Below are 22119 nucleotides of genomic sequence, written 5' to 3'. Positions count from 1 at the left end.
TTTCTCAGACTGAGAATTCTCAATTAATTAACTTGGCGTTTTCCGCTGCACTATTTCCGTTCTATATATATATTTCTTTTTTAAGTAGGGCGACAAGAACTAAACACAGAATGCAAGGTGAGGACGCACCAGTGAACTGTGAGGAGTGAGGTTTAGTTGCTGAGACAGGTTCGAAGACCCTTCCCATGAAGACTCAGTCTTTTGTTTGCTGCTTTTACGTACTGCTTACTTGGTGTTAAGTTTATCGGTTTATTACATCAGAGTCTTTCATTCCTTAATTATATATAATGCAAAACTTTAACAAATTAGCAGGACGAATTGATATGAAATGCTTCACGAAGACGTTGGTAGTGATGATCCGTTGATTTATAAAAATATACCAAAACCGGGGTTGCTTAAAAACAGCAAAGCATGATATAATAATCTCAGTTTTCTTTCTGCAGGATGGGTTCACCAAGATTTCTTAATGCTAAACTAAAAGTTGTTACGTTGATTATATCTAAATGGTGATCACTAATCAGTGATCAAGGTAGTTATGAGTAAGAAACACGTTAACAAGCTATGCAATAGAAATCTAAAAGATAACAATGGGACAAGTAACACCCGACAAATAGGACAGGGTTAATCACCAGTCGTCATAGTTTAACAAGGTGTTTATTAACACAAGACACATATCAGTAATATGTTTAGTAACGCCTGACACATGATGACAGGAAGTCTAAGAACAACAACATATGTTAACAAGGTAGTTAACAAGATACTTATTAACATCCAAAAGTGTTAAAAACTACGTATGTTAATATGTCTAAGCTATATCAACACAACTGAATAAGGTGTTAAGTAGCCCCGACACATGTTAGTGAAGTATTCAGAAACACCTGACATATGATAACAAGGTGTTACATAACTCCCAACGTATGTCATCATTGTCTTACAAAACACCTAACACATGTTAACAAGGTATTGCATTTCACCCAATAAGGGTTTATAAATTGTTACGTAACAGCTAACATAAGTTCTCATTGTGCTTAGTGATGTTCAACGTACTTTAACAAACTGTTATATATAATTCTGAACGCATATTCACAAGGTTGTACTTGACCCTTGACACCCGCCCAAAAGGTGTTAGTAACATCCTACACATGTTCACAAGGTATTAGTAACATCCCGCACATGTTCACAAGGTGTTAGTAACATCCCACACATGTTCACAAGGTGTCAGATGCGTCACCAAAATGTCATGACTTGTTTGGTTTGTCTCTTGTTGTGTGAGAATATGCTTACGTATTTCAGGGAAGAACTCCACAGGAGTAAAGATTAAAGAATCATGTATGTGTAAGAAATCAATTTGAAATCCAGTACGTCATCAAATATATTAACGAGATGGTTGTGTTGATTTTGCTGTGTGATGGGCGATGGTTTGTCTGTGTGGTTTGTGATCTTACTGTGACCAAGATCATGCTGCATTTTCAGTTCTTACTCGAACCTTGGTCTTCGGGAAGTAGTGACTGGCAGTACAGGTTTTGTACACGCTTGATACACCTTGCTGTGGTTAGCTAATCAGGTACTCGTTACTTGACTTATGTGTGACACAGTAACACCCTCTTGTTAACATGAAGGTAAGTAACATCCGACACATGTTATCAATATGTTGAATAATACCCGTGTTAACACCTGCTTAGTCACACATCGACACATGCAAACGAAGTGCCACTTAATACTCAGCACATTTCAATAGCTTCAACATCCTACATATGGTAACAAATATCAACCAACAAACACGTTAAAAGGTGTTTAGTAATACCCAGCATATGGTGAAAACGAGTTTAGTAACATCCAACATATGATTATTCTTAATACTTGTCACGTTAACAAGATGTTTGGTAACTAGTCATATGTGAAAAAGATATTTAGCAACACACGTGTCACATGTTAACATGGTAGCTATAAGCACCCGACGCAGATTAAAGTGCTGCCTCGTAACACATGACACATGTTACTATGATGCCTAGTAACACCGTCACAAGTCAACATGATGTTTCAAAATATCCAACACAGGTCAACATATGTCTAGTAACACCCGATACATGTTTACATAGTGTCCAATAACACCTAAGACAAGGCAGCATGGTATTCAACAACACCGGACACATGTTAACATGATATCTATTAACATCCGTTGTATGTAAACATGGTGTCTAGTGACACCAGAAACGGTGACATGGTGTGTACTAACACCTGATACATATCATGATGTATAGTAACACCTAACATATGTTAACATATGTACTAAAACCCAACACATGGTCATATAGTGTCTAGTAATAAATGACACATATTAGCAAAATGTCACGTAACACCTAGTACGTTAAATAGTAGTGTCTAGTAACACCAAAATATGGTGTACAGTGTATTGTAACACCCATCACATATCAGTAAGGTCTAGTGTCACCAGCAGAGGTTAAAGGACTGTGCACGTGTTAAAAATATGTTTAAGAACACCCAACACTTGCTTTGTTGGTAGTAGACAAGTATAACTCTAGCGCAGTAAGGGTTGAAGTAAATCACAACACTGTATCCCACTTCATCTTAACATTGTTATGTATTTATTCACAACTACGTCAAGGCACCTTTTTCAGGATCTCCTGCAGCCCAAGGCTGTGTGGTACACTAATTAGCAGGGACTGGATGGATCCTTCGGAGACATAAAGTTCGTCGACGAGAAAGTAATCTTATTAATCTCGCAGTAAATCACACACACACATGTGAAGCAGAAACGAGTATACTCGCTGGAAAAATAAACACGGAAGCTACAAGCTTTCGACTGTATTTCAAGCCATTTTCAAGGATACAAAGTCAATATGAACAAAAGGATTTGTAGAAAACCAGACCACCACAGTTGCGGAAACAAGGAACAGTTGGACTGAAAACATGGTAAGGTTGACCAGAACGGTAAAGTGACCCGTCTCTCTACCTGGCAAAGAACGTCAGGTTAGCTATTGCTCCCTTGATTTTGTCACGTCTAGCTGAAGATGTCACAAATACATTACCTAATTTTAGCATTCTTTCATTTATGTTTATAGTGTTGTTAACTATGATAAAAGAGGATTCATCAATAAGCCTATTTACAAGTGACACACAAGGATGAAAATAAATTGACTCCCCCAAATTATGTGATGTGAATAATCTTCTACACGTTTCATATTACCTCTAATTCCGAGGCTGTCCTCACAAAATATTCATACTGTTGAATCCTTTCCTTTGAAGATTGACCAGTCTGGCAAGTATATACACACCTAATCACATTTCAGATCAACCTTTAAGTCTGTTCAATTCACCTTGTAAATTGATGCAATATTTCTTGCTTTAGAATTCCCTCGTGACCATGTTTTACATAGTGTGTGTGTATGTGTGTGTGTGTGTGTTACCGGGTTGCCCCTGCAAATGATAACAGAGTGAGTGATATGGCGTCTTCGGCGAGGCTGCAACATTGCTAAAGAACAAAAAAGAGTATAGGTAAAGATGCACAGAGACAGAGGCAGATCGGACATAACTGCTTTTTGTATTATGACAAGAGAAACCTGGAGTGTGAAGTGTACTGCAAAATATCTGTAGACGGCGGGAGAGAGAGAGAGAGAGAGAGAGAGAGAGAGAGAGAGAGAGAGAGAGAGAGAGAGAGAGAGAGAGAGAGAGAGAGAGAGAGAGAGAGAGAGAGAGAGAGAGAGAGAGAGAGAGAGAGACCGTGGTGGGGAAGATTACAACATCCAGAAAACATGGCAGAATTGCTCCTGTAGTATACTCCCTCGTTCTTTAATTAAACGTATCATATTTCGCATCCAAATCTTCTTAATAGTAGTGTTATCTTTAGCGGGATAATGAATTGGATTTCTGCGCCTTTTTCTTTACTGTCAGATTTTTGCATTGCTCATTACTTTCGTTTATTATGTATTTTGTATTTTGGAATGTATTGAGAGTGTGTGTGTGTGTGTGTGTGTGTGTGTGTGTGTGTGTGTGTAAACATCTATTTCTACAGTAGAGAAAAGGAATTTTCTCTTCTTTATCATTCAAAGCAACTTTTACTTGCCGTTTGCGTTTACATTATCACCACTAAACTTACCCCACACATACTCATCTCTGGCACAACAGAAGCACTGCTTTACATCTTTGTACAAAGCTACGCGTTTGATGTCCTATTCTAACTACTCTTTGTTCTGTCTCTGCATCTGTCAAAGATTCGTTCACTGTCGCCATTGTTCATATGACTTACGAAATTGGACTCAAGTCTCATCTCATTCCTCTCTCTTCCAGGGAGCGCAAATACAGCAGTTTCTAACCTCTTCTTGTAACCTAAATCCCTTATTTCATGTACCTTCTTTGCTGCCTTCTGCTAGACTTTCTTTACCATATCCCTGTATTTGACTCTATTTGTTGAAGAGCAGAGATTAATTCTAAATCATAATCTAAATTAGGTATGAGGAGTTTAATGACTAATTCCTTAGAAGCAGTTTAATCATTGAGAAGGAGAAAATTTGCCTCCTGGACAATTCTCCTTTCGTTATGTTCTGGTGTCCCTTCCACACATAGATTCATGCAACTTGATTCCTGCCTGATTATATACATACTGATCAAAGATAACATCGACTCCATGATTGAGACATGAGGCACGCTCATGTTTACCCCAACTCACTTAAAAGATGTTTCCTTTAACATGTGTCCCCTGTTTTCTAACAATGAAAAAACATTTCTCGATCCACCGGATGACCCTCCTTCTCATTCCTGCCTGAATGTTCAGTATCCTGAGAACGTCTTGTGAGGAATAGTGTTAGATTCTTCCCGGCAGTCCAGGCTGTCCATCCATCCATCCCTCCCTTTTGCCTGAGGTAAATCTTGCTCTGTCACGGATGTGTAAAAGATTTGTTGTGCATGACCATTCCTTTCTGAAACCACATTGCGTCTCACTTGGGTAGTTTCTCTTTGCATGTAATCATCCATTTGTTTCTGGATCAATTATCTTCTAGTGTTTTACAGAACACACTCGTCAGAGAACTGGTGTATATTTCGGTGTAATTTCCCAATCTTCTTTCTTAAAAGATTTATGTAACTGGCTCGTCTATACTTCTATAACATTAAACCCTATTCCAACTTTTTTCTGACTGCTTTTGAGGCCACCGCTAATGTGGATTTCTGCACGATCCTTGCGCCGTTAATGGATCAGGATCCTTCAGCAACTTCCTCATGTTATATATAACAGTATTCAGACCTTCTTCCCCATCTTATTAGTGTTGGGGTTACACATTACACATTAGAATTATCATCATTCAATACCTCGCTTATTTTCTCATCTTTCTCGTCATTTGTCACTTAAACTGACAATTTACTCCTGATGAATTAACGGTACAGTTGCGGGTTATCACTTACCTTCTTCAAATCTTTCACTCTTTATCAGTTTCTTTCCTCCTTTTCCCATATCTTAATATGCTCTCTCTCTCTCTCTCTCTCTCTCTCTCTCTCTCTCTCTCTCTCTCTCTCTCTCTCTCTCTCTCTCTCTCTCTCTCTCTCTCTCTCTCTCTCTCTCTCTCTCTCTCTCTCTCTCTCTCTCTCTCTCTCTCTCTCTCTCTCTCTCAAAATACTGGCTGGTTGTTGTAAGGCCTCTATATTCTCCATACAACAATCCTGCTTTATTTAGCTTTCGAGTTCTTTTATTTAACCATACTTGCCTTTTATCTGGCCTTCGTTCTCTACACACTGCCAGTTGTCTTCGTCTATCAACCCCAGCTATGTCTCTAGCATTAAATAAGGAAAAGTCAGAAAAAAAGTACATGATAACGAAAAGAACATAAATTTACTACGGGAAAGTGTTTGAGAAAAATATAAAGTAGTCAGAATTGGAAACTCCTGGGCAAGAATAATCCCATAGTGATATACTTAAGCAGATTAAATATGGAACTGCTGCTGTTCGTTACTTGAAAAACTGCAAAAAAAGAAAGATACACAATGGCGTTTTTTCCACGACGATAATTTCTTAAACTCCCACAATTCACGACCTTGAAAAAATTTCAGCGACTTTCTGGGCTCAAAACTATTACATGGGCTACTGACTTGGATTTACAAGTCTATATAAATATTCAGAGATTTGTAACGTAGCTTTTAACAGTATGTTGATATCTCTCTCCAGTGACAGCTCTCAGAGCCTTGCAAGACGTACATAGGGTGTTTCCGTACTGAAACACCTCTTTAGAATCCCCACAAGGAAGTAAATCGAAAGACAAAAGACCCTTTAAACTGAGGAAGACAATAGGAGTGATTCATTTTCCACGAGAGAAATACAACTATTATTGTGGTTACTATTGGTGTGTTACGGGGAAAGAGTTTTACACTCGCGTTGCCCCGTCTATTAACTTTTTATATGTGTGCCATATCTTTATTCCTGTGTACATATGCACACACAAATCCCAGCCAAAGACATTTATCAACCAACCGCGAGGGGAGGAGGAATACTTGAGTTCATTGTGGGACTACTGCCACGCCCAGGAATCGAGTCTATGAGGTAATGGTAGCTTACACTTCACCATCAGCAGAGGGGAAGCTGACGGACTGGATACAAGAGGACAGCACCACAAAATTCCTCCAACAAACTTTGGTGTTGAGTCAATATAATGTTGCATTAAATGTGATCATAAATGTCTGACATGATGACACGTTGATTGTGATAAGGGAATGTGAATAAGCTGAGGACAGTGATGTTACAAGATCGGGACCTGGAGGTGTATAGACCCTTCCTAAAGACAGGTTATGCATAATGCATTTGTCATACAGGACAGAAGAAATTACGAAATTAAATGTACATACCGCCAGCTGGAAAAGGATGAAAAATTAATCATACTGAGAATTCTGTCTTTAAGTCAAGAAAGGTGAAACATTTTTGAAATACATCAAACAAATATATATATATATATATATATATATATATATATATATATATATATATATATATATATATATATATATATATATATATATATATATATATATATATATATATATATATATATATGTATATATATATATATATATATATATATATATATATATATATATATATATATATATATATATATATATATATATATATATATATATATATATATATATATATATATATATATATATATATATATATATATATATATATATATATATATATACATATATATATATATATATATATATATATATATATATATATATATATATATATATATATATATATATATATATATATATATATATATATATATATATATATATACATACATATCATATTTGATCGCAGTTTTCCGAGTTAGCGAAGTAGCTCCAGGAACAGAAGAAAAATTCACATCCGCTCACATCCATTTTCCAGCTGTCATGTTATGTAATGCACCGACACTACAGCTCCCTACCCACAACCAGGCAACACCACTCTCACCACGTCAACCCCAGTATACCACATTGTTTCAGTTCATTATCCCGTGCACGCCTTTCACCCTTCTGCATGTTCAGGCCCCGGTCCCCCTTATTCTTTTTCATTTCATCCATCCTCACACCTCAAATCTGGTCTCCCCATTCTCTCTGTTCCCTCCACTTCTGACACAAGTATCCTCTTTGTCAACTTTTTCTCACTCATTATGTCCATACCAAACCAGCACACCCTCTTCTGCTTTCTAAGCCACACTCTTTTTATTACCATAAAACTCTCTTACCCTTTCATTACTTACTCGCTCAAACAACCTCACACCAGAAATGGTCCTTAAAGCTTTCAATTCCAGCAAATCCACCATCTTCCGCACAACCTTATCTATATCCCATGCTTTGCATCCACATGTTGTTTTTCACACTTCTATTCCTTCAAACGTTCCCATTTTTCCTCTCCCAGATAACGTTTTCTTTTCCCACACATTCTTCAGCTCCCAGAACCTTCGCCCCCTCTACACCCTGTGACTCACTACCGCTTCCATAGTTCCATTCCCTGCTAAGTCCACTCCCAAGTAGTTAAAACATTTCACTTCCTTCAATTTTTCTCCATTCAAATTTCCATTCCAATAACCTGCTTCTTATTCAAATTCACTCTCAACTTTCTCCTTTCACGCACGTTTCCAAGCTGTCACCAACTTCAGGAATTTCTCACTCAAATTGCCACTAGTGCTGTATCATCGGCAAACAACAACCAATTTACTTCCAAGGCCCTCTCATCTCCTATAGGCTACATACTCGTCCCTCTCTCTATGACTCTCGTATCTATCTCCCTCACCACCCCAAATATGAATAAACTAAACAACCATGGTGATATCACACACTCCTGCCATATATAACCTTTACTTGGAGCCGTTCACTCTCCCCTCTTTCTACTCGGACAAAGGCCTTACTCCCTTGATCTATCTATCTATCTATCAATCTATACACACACACACACACACACACACACACACACACACACGCACACATACATATATATATATATATATATATATATATATATATATATATATATATATATATATCTTTCTTTCATACTATTCGCCATCTCCCGCATTAGCGAGGTTGCGCCAAGAACAGAGGACTGGACCTTTGAGGGAACATCCTCACCTGGCCCCCCTCTCTGTCCCTCCTTTTGGGAAATTAAAAAAAAACCGAGAGGGGAGGATTTCCAGCCCCCCGCTCCCTTTTTGTTAAGGCCTTTAATTGTACAAGATAACTGAATAATTCTGTAATTTATCATATGAAACTAATACTGAAAATCTCAAAGACAGCAAAAATAATTACCTAGATCACAGAGTCATTTTGAATATGTCAGTGGACCACAGTCACACATGTAAGTTATACAATGAAGAAATGTTTTCTTGTCAGTGCCTGCTTATCTCAGATGTACTTATAAGCACATATAACACAGGTTTGCCTTCAATTTCAAATTTCTCTACCTTCAACTGTTTCCCCTTACTTTTACTTTTCTACCTCTTCTTCTGAATACCTATTCAGACTACCCTTATGTGTCCCCTCAGCAAGTAGTATTCATCAGGCAGTAATTTGGGGAGAATTTTGTATGTATCACCTTGCTCTGAATGCAAGAAAAGTCAACATGATATAGAGAAGACAGCTCAGGTGCTGTTCTTTATGGAACTGCTGAATAGAACCCCTATGCTAATATACCATAACTCACAAGAACTGGACTAACTGTACCTAACCACTCTTACTGAAATCCCTTTTCCAAAATCATGTCTTTTCACAGGGCAATATTCTGTACACCGTTAACATTAAGTTATAGACATTCCTGTATCATAATTTTCTGAACATTTTGGAAGGTCACTTGGGTGCTCTTCAGGACAAGATGAAGGACAATGTATATGGCCGAAATTTGGACGGGGGATCAAATAGTTGAAGTTATTTTGTGGAGATCATTTCTATCCACTGAAAAAAGATTAAGGAAACATTTTTTCACAAACTTGGACCAGTCTAGAAATAAAAATATTAATCACTCAAAAGCAACTGATGATATTACACAGGAACATGTAAAGCACCAATCCTATGTTACACAACAATGTGAGCTCATAATCAATGACAAAGATCAAAAGTTATGGACCAAAGAATGGTACATCCATAGCTTTCATCATCACATTTCCTATGATAACGCTTTTTAATTTCACCTTTATCTGAGTTGTAAGTAGTTATTTTAAAAGTAGAATAAGCCGTGCTCTAAGAAAATTGGAAAAGTTTATGCCCAGCTTAGGTATGGGTAAGCGGCAATGGACCATTCACTTCCGCTTCCATGGCTCCATCCGCTGCTAGATCCACTCCCAGGTATCTAAAACACTTTACTTCCTCCAGTTTTTCTCCATTCAAACTTACCTCCCAATTGACTTGACCCTTAACCCTACTGTACCTAATAACATTGCTCTTATTCACATTTACTCGTAACTTTCTTCTTTCACACACTTTACCAAACTCAGTCACTAGCTTCTGCAGTTTCTCACATGAATCAGCCACCAGCGCTGTATCATCAGCGAACAACAACTGACTCACTTCCCAAGCTATCTCATCCACAACAGACTGCATACTTGCCCCTCTTTCCAAACTCTTGCATTCACCTCCCTAATAACCCCATCCATAAACAAATTAAACAACAATGGAGACATCAAACACCACTGCCGCGAACCTATATTCACTGAGAACCAATCACTTTCCTCTCTTCCTACACGTACACATGCCTTACATCCTCGATAAAAACTTTTCGCTGCTTCTAACAACTTTCCTCCCAGCCCATATATTCTTAATACCTTCACACAGCATCTCTATCAACTCTATCATATGCCGTCTCCAGATTCATAAACGTTACATACAAATCCATTTGCTTTTCTAAGTATTTCTCACATACATTCTTCAAAGCAAACACCTGGTCCACTCATCCTCTACCACTTCTGAAACCACACTGCTCTTCCCCAATCTGATGCTCTGTACATGCCTTCACCCTCTCAATCAATACACTCTCATATAATTTACCAAGGATACTCAACAAACTTATACCTCTGTAATTTGAGCACTCACTCTTATCCCCTTTGCCTTTGTACATTGGCACTATGCACGCATTCCGTCAATCCTCAGGCACCTCACCATGAATCATGCATAGATTGAATAATCTTACCAACCAGTCAACAATACAGTCACCCCCTTTTTTAATGAATTCCACTGCAATACCATCCAAACCCGCTGCCTTGCCTGCTTTTATCTTCCGCCAAGCTTTTACTACCTCCTCTCTGTTTACCAAATCATTTTCCCTAACCCTCATATATATATATATATATATATATATATATATATATATATATATATATATATATATATATATATATATATATATATATATATATATATATATATATATATATATATATATATATATATTTATTTTGAAGGTTTGTTGAATGTGTTTGATGATAGAGTGGCAGATATAGGGTGTTTTGGTCGAGGTGGTGTGCAAAGTGAAAGGGTTTGGGAAAATGATTTGGTAAACAGAGAAGAGGTAGTGAAAGCTTTGCGGAAGATGAAAGCCGGCAAGGCAGCAGGTTTGGATGGTATTGCAGTGGAATTTATTAAAAAAGGGGGTGACTGTATTGTTGACTGGTTGGTAAGGTTATTTAATGTATGTATGACTCATGGTGAGGTGCCTGAGGATTGGCGGAATGCGTGCATAGTGCCATTGTACAAAGGCAAAGGGGATAAGAGTGAGTGCTCAAATTACAGAGGTATAAGTTTGTTGAGTATTCCTGGTAAATTATATGGGAGGGTATTGATTAAGAGGGTGAAGGCATGTACAGAGCATCAGATTGGGGAAGAGCAGTGTGGTTTCAGAAGTGGTAGAGGATGTGTGGATCAGGTGTTTGCTTTGAAGAATGTATGTGAGAAATACTTAGAAAAGCAAATGGATTTGTATGTAGCATTTATGGATCTGGAGAAGGCATATGATAGAGTTGATAGAGATGCTCTGTGGAAGGTATTAAGAATATATGGTGTGGGAGGAAAGTTGTTAGAAGCAGTGAAAAGTTTTTATCGAGGATTTAAGGCATGTGTACGCGTAGGAAGAGAGGAAAGTGATTGGTTCTCAGTGAATGTAGGTTTGCGGTAGGGGTGTGTGATGTCTCCATTGTTGTTTAATTAGTTTATGTATGGGGTTGTTAGTGAGGTAAATGCAAGAGTTTTGGAAAGAGGGGCAAGTATGAAGTCTGTTGGGGATGAGAGAGCTTGGGAAGTGAGTCAGTTGTTGTTCGCTGATGATACAGCGCTGGTGGCTGATTCATGTGAGAAACTGCAGAAGCTGGTGACTGAATTTGGTAAAGTGTGTGGAAGAAGAAAGTTAAGAGTAAACGTGAATAAGAGCAAGGTTATTAGGTACAGTAGGGTTGAGGGTCAAGTCAATTGGGATTTGAGTTTGAATGGAGAAAAACTGGAGGAAGTGAAGTGTTTTAGATATCTGGGAGTGGATCTGGCAGCGGATGGAACCATGGAAGCGGAAGTGGATCATAGGGTGGGGAAGGGGGCGAAAATTCTGGGGGCCTTGAAGAATGTGTGGAAGTCGACAACATTATCTCGGAAAGCAAAAATGGGTATGTTTGAAGGAATAGTGGTTCCAACAATGTTGTATGGTTGCGAGGCGTGGGCTATGGATAGAGTTGTGCGCAGGAGGATGGATGTGCTGGAAATGAGATGTTTGAGGACAATGTGTGGTGTGAGGTGGTTTGATCGAGTGAGTAACGTAAGGGTAAGAGAGATGTGTGGAAATAAAAAGAGTGTGGTTGAGAGAGCAGAAGAGGGTGTTTTGAAGTGGTTTGGGCACATGGAGAGAATGAGTGAGGAAAGATTGACCAAGAGGATGTATGTGTCGGAGGTGGAGGGAACGAGGAGAAGAGGGAGACCAAATTGGAGGTGGAAAGATGGAGTGAAAAAGATTTTGTGTGATCGGGGACTGAACATGCAGGAGGGTGAAAGGAGGGCAAGGAATAGAGTGAACTGGAGCGATGTGGTATACCGGGGTTGACGTGCTGTCAGTGGATTGAATCAAGGCATGTGAAGCGTCTGGGGTAAACCATGGAAAGCTGTGTAGGTATGTATATTTGCGCGTGTGGACGTATGTATATACATGTGTATGGGGGGGGGGGGCCATTTCTTTCGTCTGTTTCCTTGCGCTACCTCGCAAACGCGGGAGACAGCGACAAAATATAATAAAAATAAAAAGAATAACCCACTAAAGTGCTTAATAAAGAAACTAACTATTTTGACAATTTATATGTGATGGAGCCTACTGAACTCCCTATAGGTCTTGCTGGAAAATTCTGTTTATGTGTTTTGATAAGTCCATACATATACGGCAATGAAGGGGACAAATATGACAAACTTTTGATAAACAACAAATTCACTTCTTTATCAAAGTGAGAATTAACTGCTTCTAAGGGATTTTTACTAAGTTTAGAATATGTTGTGTTATCATTTAGACGATCATTCACTTTAGACAAATAGTTACTTTTGTCTAAAATCACAACAGTGTTTACCTTATCTTCTTTAGTAATATGTATATCCTTGCCTTTTTTTAAGGTGTTAATAGCTCTTATGAATCTTTTAGAGCAATAAGCTTCCACTGGTTTTGACAAACTGGAATACACTAAACCCTTACAGATGTTAATATCATCATTACTTAAATTACTGTATTTTTCTAAATTACAAAAAGAATTTGTGACATCAACACAGCTGGCTTCTCTGTTAGAGCACACAAAACTTAAACCATAGCCTAATGCACACAAGGAACCTTTATCTAGTTGTTTATTAGACAGGTTTACCACAAAAGATGGGTTTGTGTTCTTGGTCCAGTCGCTGTTTTCAGTAAGATGGTCCAACTTACGATTTAGTGACACTTGTAGCCTATTGCGTTCTTTCCTGAACTCATCATAGCAATAGTCCAACATCCGGTTATTCCAGTGTGTCGGTATTGCCATTTGAAAGGCACGTGTCTTCTCTCTTGAAAAGCGAAAAGCCTCCTCCATTTCAAGTTTCTTTAATTCAATCTTTTTCTTTTAAATAATATTTTTAAATTGATCAAATATATATACATAAATATATATATATATATATATATATATATATATATATATATATATATATACATATATATATATATATATATATATATATATATATATATATATATATTTTTTTTTTTTTTTTTTTTTTTTTTTATACTTTGTCGCTGTCTCCCGCGTATGTATGTATGTATGTATGCATTGGAAAGAATCACAATTTTGCGCGTGATCAAGATATTCCTATGAGTCCACGGGGAAAATGAAACACGATAAGTTCCCAAGTGCACTTTCGTGTAATAATCACATCATCAGGGGAGACACAAGAGAGAAATATAAGTCAGTTGATATATATATATATATATATATATATATATATATATATATATATATATATATATATATATATATATATATATATATATATATATATATGTATATATATATATATATATATATATATATATATATATATATATATATATATATATATATATATATATATATATATATATATATATGTATGTATGTGTGTGTGTGTGTGTGTGTGTGTGTGTGTGTGTGTGTGTGTGTGTGTGTGAGGCTTTACTGCCTTAATTCAATGGAAACAAAATTGATAATGATGCTATACTTCCTTAGATCAAAGGAAACAAAACAGGCAGTGATACTGTACTTCCCAATTCAGAGGAAACAAAACTGACAACCAATATAAGAATCAGTTCTCACTAGGATGACATTACATCACATGATCAACTCGTGTTCGTGATTACTGGTAATAAGGAAAAAAGAATCGTTTTCTTTAAACCAAGCTCGTCTGCATAAATCAACAAACTTTGGAAAATGAAAGAATTCTCTCTTTCTCTTGTCGGAACCTGTTGATAAACGCAACCGGAGCATTTCACGCTGGACACATTATTTACTTTCCTGGGTGGTTCTTCCACGTCTTGGATTATCTATACAAAAGTTATAAACTCTCAGTAAAATATCTCCAAGGGATTCAAAACCTTATCCTAGAAAAAAGTTTCTTCATTTTCATTTTAGCTCTCAAGGGAATTATGTAAGAGGGACCGCTATCTAAATGGGAGAGCGGGAGAGGTTCTTACACGTCTTGCATCAACCCAAGACTGACATTTGAAATAAAAACTGCACAGTAGGCACGGAAACAGAATATATATATATATATATATATATATATATATATATTTATATATATATATATATATATATATATATATATATATATATATATATATATATATATATATATATATATATATATATATATATATATATATATATATATACATATATATATACATATATATATATATATATATATATATATATATATATATATATATATATATATATATATATATATATATATATATATATATATATATATATATATATATACATATATATATATATGTATATATATATGTATATATATATATATATATATATATATATATATATATATATATATATATATATATATTTTTTTTTTTTTTTTTTTTTTCATACTATTCGCTATTTCCCGCGATAGCGAGGTAGCGTTAAGAACAGAGGACTGGGCCTTTGAGGGAATATCCTCACCTGGCCCTCTTCTCTGTTCCTTCTTTTGGAAAATTAAAAAAAAACAAAAAAAAAACGAGAGGGGAGGATTTCCAGCCCCCCGCTCCCTTCCCTTTTAGTCGCCTTCTACGACACGCATGGAATACGTGGGAAGTATTCTTTCTCCCCTATCCCCAGGGAATGAATATATATATATATATATATATATATATATATATATATATATATATATATATATATATATATATATATATATATATATATCCATGATGGATTGCGCAAAAGATGCTTGTGGCATGAGAAGAGTGGGAGGTGGGTTGATTAGAAAGGGTAGTGAGTGGTGGGATGAAGAAGTAAGAGTATTAGGGAAAGAGAAGAGAGAGGCATTTGGACGATTTTTGCAGGGAAAAAATGAAATTGAGTGGGAGACGTATAAAAGAAAGAGACAGGAAGGCAAGAGAAAGGTGCAAGAGGTGAAAAAAAGGGGAAATGAGAGTTGGGGTGAGAGAGTATCATTAAATTTTAGGGAGAATAAAAAGATGTTCTGGAAGGAGGTAAATAGGGTGCGTAAGACAAGGGAGCAAATGGGAACTTCAGTGAAGGGCGCAAATGGGGAGGTGATAACAAGTAGTGGTGATGTGAGAAGGAGATGGAGTGAGTATTTTGAAGGTTTGTTGAATGTGTTTGATGATAGAGTGGCAGATATAGGGTGTTTTGGTCGAGGTGGTGTGCAAAGTGCGAGGGTTAGGGAAAATGATTTGGTAAACAGAGAAGAGGTAGTAAAAGGTTTGCGGAAGATGAAAGCCGGCAAGGCAGCAGGTTTGGATGGTATTGCAGTGGAATTTATTAAAAAAGGGGGTGACTGTATTGTTGACTGGTTGGTAAGGTTATTTAATGTATGTATGACTCATGGTGAGGTGCCTGAGGATTGGCGGAATGCGTGCATAGTGCCATTGTACAAAGGCAAAGGGGATAAGAGTGAGTGCTCAAATTACAGAGGTATAAGTTTGTTGAGTATTCCTGGTAAATTATATGGGAGGGTATTGATTGAGAGGGTGAAGGCATGTACAGAGCATCAGATTGGGGAAGAGCAGTGTGGTTTCAGAAGTGGTAGAGGATGTGTGGATCAGGTGTTTGCTTTGAAGAATGTATGTGAGAAATACTTAGAAAAGCAAATGGATTTGTATGTAGCATTTATGGATCTGGAGAAGGCATATGATAGAGTTGATAGAGATGCTCTGTGGAAGGTATTAAGAATATATGGTGTGGGAGGAAAGTTGTTAGAAGCAGTGAAAAGTTTTTATCGAGGATTTAAGGCATGTGTACGTGTAGGAAGAGAGGAAAGTGATTGGTTCTCAGTGAATGTAGGTTTGCGGCAGGGGTGTGTGATGTCTCCATGGTTGTTTAATTTGTTTATGGATGGGGTTGTTAGTGAGGTAAATGCAAGAGTTTTGGAAAGAGGGGCAAGTATGAAGGCTGTTGGGGATGAGAGAGCTTGGGAAGTGAGTCAGTTGTTGTTCGCTGATGATACAGCGCTGGTGGCTGATTCATGTGAGAAACTGCAGAAGCTGGTGACTGAGTTTGGTAAAGTGTGTGGAAGAAGAAAGTTAAGAGTAAATGTGAATAAGAGCAAGGTTACTAGGTACAGTAGGGTTGAGGGTCAAGTCAATTGGGAGGTGAGTTTGAATGGAGAAAAACTGGAGGAAGTGAAGTGTTTTAGATATCTGGGAGTGGATCTGGCAGCGGATGGAACCATGGAAGCGGAAGTGGATCATAGGGTGGGGGAGGGGGCGAAAATTCTTGGGGGCCTTGAAGAATGTGTGGAAGTCGAGAACATTATCTCGGAAAGCAAAAATGGGTATGTTTGAAGGAATAGTGGTTCCAACAATGTTGTATGGTTGCGAGGCGTGGGCTATGGATAGAGTTGTGCGCAGGAGGATGGATGTGCTGGAAATGAGATGTTTGAGGACAATGTGTGGTGTGAGGTGGTTTGATCGAGTGAGTAACGTAAGGGTAAGAGAGATGTGTGGAAATAAAAAGAGCGTGGTTGAGAGAGCAGAAGAGGGTGTTTTGAAGTGGTTTGGGCACATGGAGAGAATGAGTGAGGAAAGATTGACCAAGAGGATATATGTGTCGGAGGTGGAGGGAACGAGGAGAAGAGGGAGACCAAATTGGAGGTGGAAAGATGGAGTGAAAAAGATTTTGTGTGATCGGGGCCTGAACATGCAGGAGGGTGAAAGGAGGGCAAGGAATAGAGTGAATTGGAGCGATGTGGTATACCGGGGTTGACGTGCTGTCAGTGGATTGAATCAAGGCATGTGAAGCGTCTGGGGTAAACCATGGAAAGCTGTGTAGGTATGTATATTTGCGTGTGTGGACGTATGTATATACATGTATATGGGGGGGGTTGGGCCATTTCTTTTCGTCTGTTTCCTTGCGCTACCTCGCAAACGCGGGAGACAGCGACAAAGTATAATAAGAAAAAAAAATATATATATATATATATATATATATATATATATATATATATGTATATACCTCCAACAGCCAGGCTCGAACCCGGGACCCGTGCGTGGCAGGCGGGAGTGCTTTTGCTAGGCTGTGATCGCCCCTAATAGCTATGGAAGTGACTATTCGAACACCATACTCGATTACCCTTCGTCTCACGTTGGTGAGCAATGGGGTCTACATCGGTCAAATCCCATCAGGCTCACACAACCAGCAGATAGCATTTTACAAAACCTAACAGTACAACGTGGAAGTATATGAATACGCATAATGTGCACATGAACGCGCACTTTCATAGAACACACAAGCCTTCCTCAGACACCCATGTCGAAGACCCACCTTCACCCGGAGCCATCCACCCTCCTCTTTATCTGACTCACAAACACGCCTTTCTCTCATGATACAAACTCTCCTTTCTCTCTTGACAAAAACTCCTTTCTAATAACTTTCTTCCCACACCATATACTCGTAACACCTTCCACAAAGCATCAATGTCAACCTTATCAATATACTTGCTTTAAAAAAAGTTATAGTCAAATCTTTCTGTTTCTGTAAGGAATTTTTAAGCACATTCTTCAAAGCAAACACTTGATTCATACAACCTCTATCAATCTTGAATCCACACTTCCTCTCCAATCTGATTCTCTGCGGACACCACCATCTTCTTATCACCATTCTTCTGAACAACTTAACAGGTATACTCAGCAAACTTATGCCTTACATAGGCATAAGCACTCACCTTTGTCCTTGCCTTTATAGAATGGAATTACACATGCATTCCGCCAATCTTCAGGCACTTCACCGTGATCTATACATACATTGAAAATCCTAACCACCAGGTTAGGATTTTCAATGTATGTAGTCATCCGCTTTTTTCCGAAATTCATCTGCAATACCATCCAACTCATTTGAGGTGCCACATTTCATCTTATGCAAGGATTTCACATTTTCTCTCTTCACCAAATCCTTTGTCATGACTTCCTTATACATCTCCCATTAACTGCAATATATTGTAGTCCCTCCGTGTAAGTACCGCCCATACACCTTTCTTTTATCTTACACTAGAAGCTTTACTTCGTCATCCGCATGCCACACACTTTTTTCACACATGCCAGCACGGCGTTCCCTAAATATCACCCAATCCTCACCCATTACACTAGCTTAGTTTAATCTCACGTTTTCATGCCACACTCGATTTCTAGTGATATCTTTTCACACAGCTCTCTTTTCCATGCTCTCTTACTTTCACCATCCTCTTCTCACCCATATTTCTTCCTCTTTTACGAAGACCTTTACAATCTTCTCCTTCGCCTTCACCAAGCAATGACCGACCAGATATCCCACCAGCTGCTCCTCTCAGCATATTCACATCCAAGAGTCTCCCTTTTGCACGCCTATCAATCATTATGTAATCCATGAATGTCCGCTGGCCATATTTTCTCTTCAACCACGTATTCCTATGTTTGTCCCTCTTCTTTAAACCAGGTATTTCCAATCATTAGTCCTTTCTTAGCGAACATCTCCACAAGCTGTCAACCATTTCTGATTCCATCACTGGACTCACCATGCCCCCTGTTGTACCTTCAACTGCCACACTACTCATTTTTGCGTTTAGATTATTCATCACTGACATCCTGGGTCTTACATTAAAACTGCCGACAGCACTCACTCAACCCTCTCGCAAAACACTATCCTCTCTGCATCATTCTTCTCGTGGCTAGGTGCATAAGCGCTAATGATTACCCATCATCTCTCGTGATCCACCTTTATCTTTACCGACATCAGTCTGTAGTTTACTTCCTTACACTTTTCACCCATTCCCATAACTCCTGCCTCAGTAGTAGTGCTACCCCTTACTTAGCTCTTCTACTCACGCTAACCCCTGACTTTACCCCTAATACATCACGAAATCATTTCTCCCCTTTACCATGAGCTTTATTTCACTTAGAGATAAAACAACCAGGATCCTTTCCTCCGTTAGTTTACCTCGCTCTCATTTCATCTTATCTTGTTTACAACCACACTCATTCGGACACCCCAACCAAAGCATTCGAGGAGGATGAACATTCCACGCTTAGCTCCTTCCTCTATTTCATTTTAGAAATTGTGGTTTCCGTGCCTTACACATGACAGCAAGGAAATAAATGTGAGTGAATGAGGCTTTTTTCTCTTCTGTTCTTGGTGTTACCTCGCTAACGGGGTTAACAACAAATAACACGGGCGATATTGGGAACGTCTTATAACAGATAGCTGCGTCAGTATACGGTATCATAAATGTTATCTACCGGTTCCTAGAGTATGGATGAAGGCACTTATATAAATGCATATAGATATATGTATTGATCATATATCAAATGTTATTGATTTTATTTTCATACTGAATCAATTGATAATTAGGTTCCACAAATATATTATGATTTCAACCCCTTCTATAAGATGCAATATACTCCCGCATTCCTGCAAAGCAGCCATAATAAGAATGACTATACATATCATGTGTTATCTATTCATTCTTTTCATATTTTAATACATTTACTCTCAATCTCCGTCGACCAGGATGATGATGGGACATTACTGAATAATGGTGGGCGTCAGGACAAAGGTTGTTGGGCGGGAGACTTATGTCCACAAAGACCAACAAGAACAATAGTGAGGTGCTGGGCTCCAGGAAGTACATTTTTATACAATCATCGTTCACCAAAAGCTATTCATTTTTCATCTATTCTTCATCGTTCATCCATTGTTCGAAACCAGGTGAGTCCTAAGTTGTTCCGGCTACGTGAGGCAAAAATAACAAAAGTGCCGTCAATTAAGGAGAAACCGACATGGAATGATTGTACGTCTATAGATGACGCTAACCCGCCCACCTGTCCACTGCTCACGGTGAAGCTGACTTTTTTTCTTTCTTTCTTTTCACGTTGGATGCTCCAGTCACGGACAAAAGTCCGCATCAAGGCCAGGTCTTAAAATAGAGTGGATTATGAAAGGAAAAAGAAGATGTAATTTATCAATTTTGAAGGAAGTGAAAATCCTGTCTTTTAAATGACAGATCATAGTTTTTGAGAAAGACATGAAAGGGTAGAGATTTCTAAAGCTTCGAGGTGTAGGAAAAGAAGCAGTTATCAAAACAACCCACTGTTGAGTTGCCAACAACCACACAGCATTCATGTGTCGCAGCAGCTTGTTATTGCACGTCCATTGTACAAAGGGACGCTTTACCTCACGGATAACGCACTTGCAATGATAACGGGCAGTGAGAAATGCTGAATGGGAGTCGGAGGAAGGAGAGTTTTTTCAATCCAGATAATCCTGATCCCGGGCCAGAATGGCCTCAGAACAGGAACTGTTGAACTATAGATTAGCAGAAGTGGGTCGCCTTGGAGGAAAAGGGGATGCTCCCATTTCCGTAACAATAACTTCTGCGTTTGGCGGAGACAGAAGCATCACCACATAAGAGACACTAATTTAGCAAAGACAAGTCTGAAAAGAATTTCTGGAAGTTATCCTGTCAGCTTTATCAAGGTGCCAATATTTACGCTGAGAAGTGCTGTTGGAGTGAGGGGTGCCACTAAAACAGTTACATTTGAGACTGTGATCAGACGATCCTGTCACTCTCCCTCTTTCTGGATTACTTTCACAAGGTAGACCCCTCATTACCTAAGGATGGAGTCCTTGAATCAATAATAAACATATCGAAATTCATCAGCAGAATTTCCTCGTCACCGTTATAAAAAAGACGGGGAATAATTGCTTGGTTGCCAGACAGCTGCTGCCAGTGTCATCACAGGGGTAATGATACATCATGGGACGACGGCGGCTGTCATGTACACCTTCAACTTCCCCCAACAGAGCACCGGCACCGACACAGAAATAAGGAGTTAATCCTCCCAGCATAATAGGATACAAGGGCTCGTTGCTGCAGTAGAGGGTAACACGAGCAGACCGCAGGGAAGCACACACTAAGTATCATGTGTCCCGCTGTGATTTTTTGCTAAAAATGGAACATGACATACAGCAGGACCGGTGGTTCCGTGGAAAAATCATAGAAAAAAAAGAAACTGGCATGCAATGGGTATTTTTGTAAGCCTTACGACATTAATGGACAGTAATTGCTGCTCAGAAACACAGAATGAAGTCTGCTATAACTCGTGGCTTGTAAATTCAACATCAATTCTGAACAAAGAAGCATAAAAAGTATCATAATTGCTGTTTTTCTTTTGGTCAAAATTAAACTGTACGACTAAATCAGCCCCAAAATGATTTTATGTAAAAGTTCTGCCAGCGAGACGCAAACACGCTTGAACAATTTCTGGACTTACATTTAATGCTTTAAACATTGTGATTTTTCTCTATTAGTACAGGTGCATTACCAGTGGGGCGGTCACTTTGATGGTGCAATTAAGGCGACGCTAATCCAATTACTGCAGCAGAGCGG

At 38.2% G+C, this 22119-nt stretch overlaps 1 protein-coding gene across 1 annotated transcript in view; it reads right to left on the bottom strand.

The window, feature by feature from the left end:
- The window catches only part of LOC139753252 (thrombospondin type-1 domain-containing protein 4-like), a 685046-nt gene that overhangs the window by 365585 nt on the left and 297342 nt on the right, over positions 1 to 22119 (bottom strand). The gene's annotated exons all lie outside the window — the stretch shown is intronic.

This window comes from Panulirus ornatus, chromosome 2 (genome assembly GCF_036320965.1).
Source record: "Panulirus ornatus isolate Po-2019 chromosome 2, ASM3632096v1, whole genome shotgun sequence".
Classification (NCBI taxonomy): domain Eukaryota; kingdom Metazoa; phylum Arthropoda; class Malacostraca; order Decapoda; family Palinuridae; genus Panulirus; species Panulirus ornatus.
This window is presented reverse-complemented; position numbering and strand designations above follow the sequence as displayed.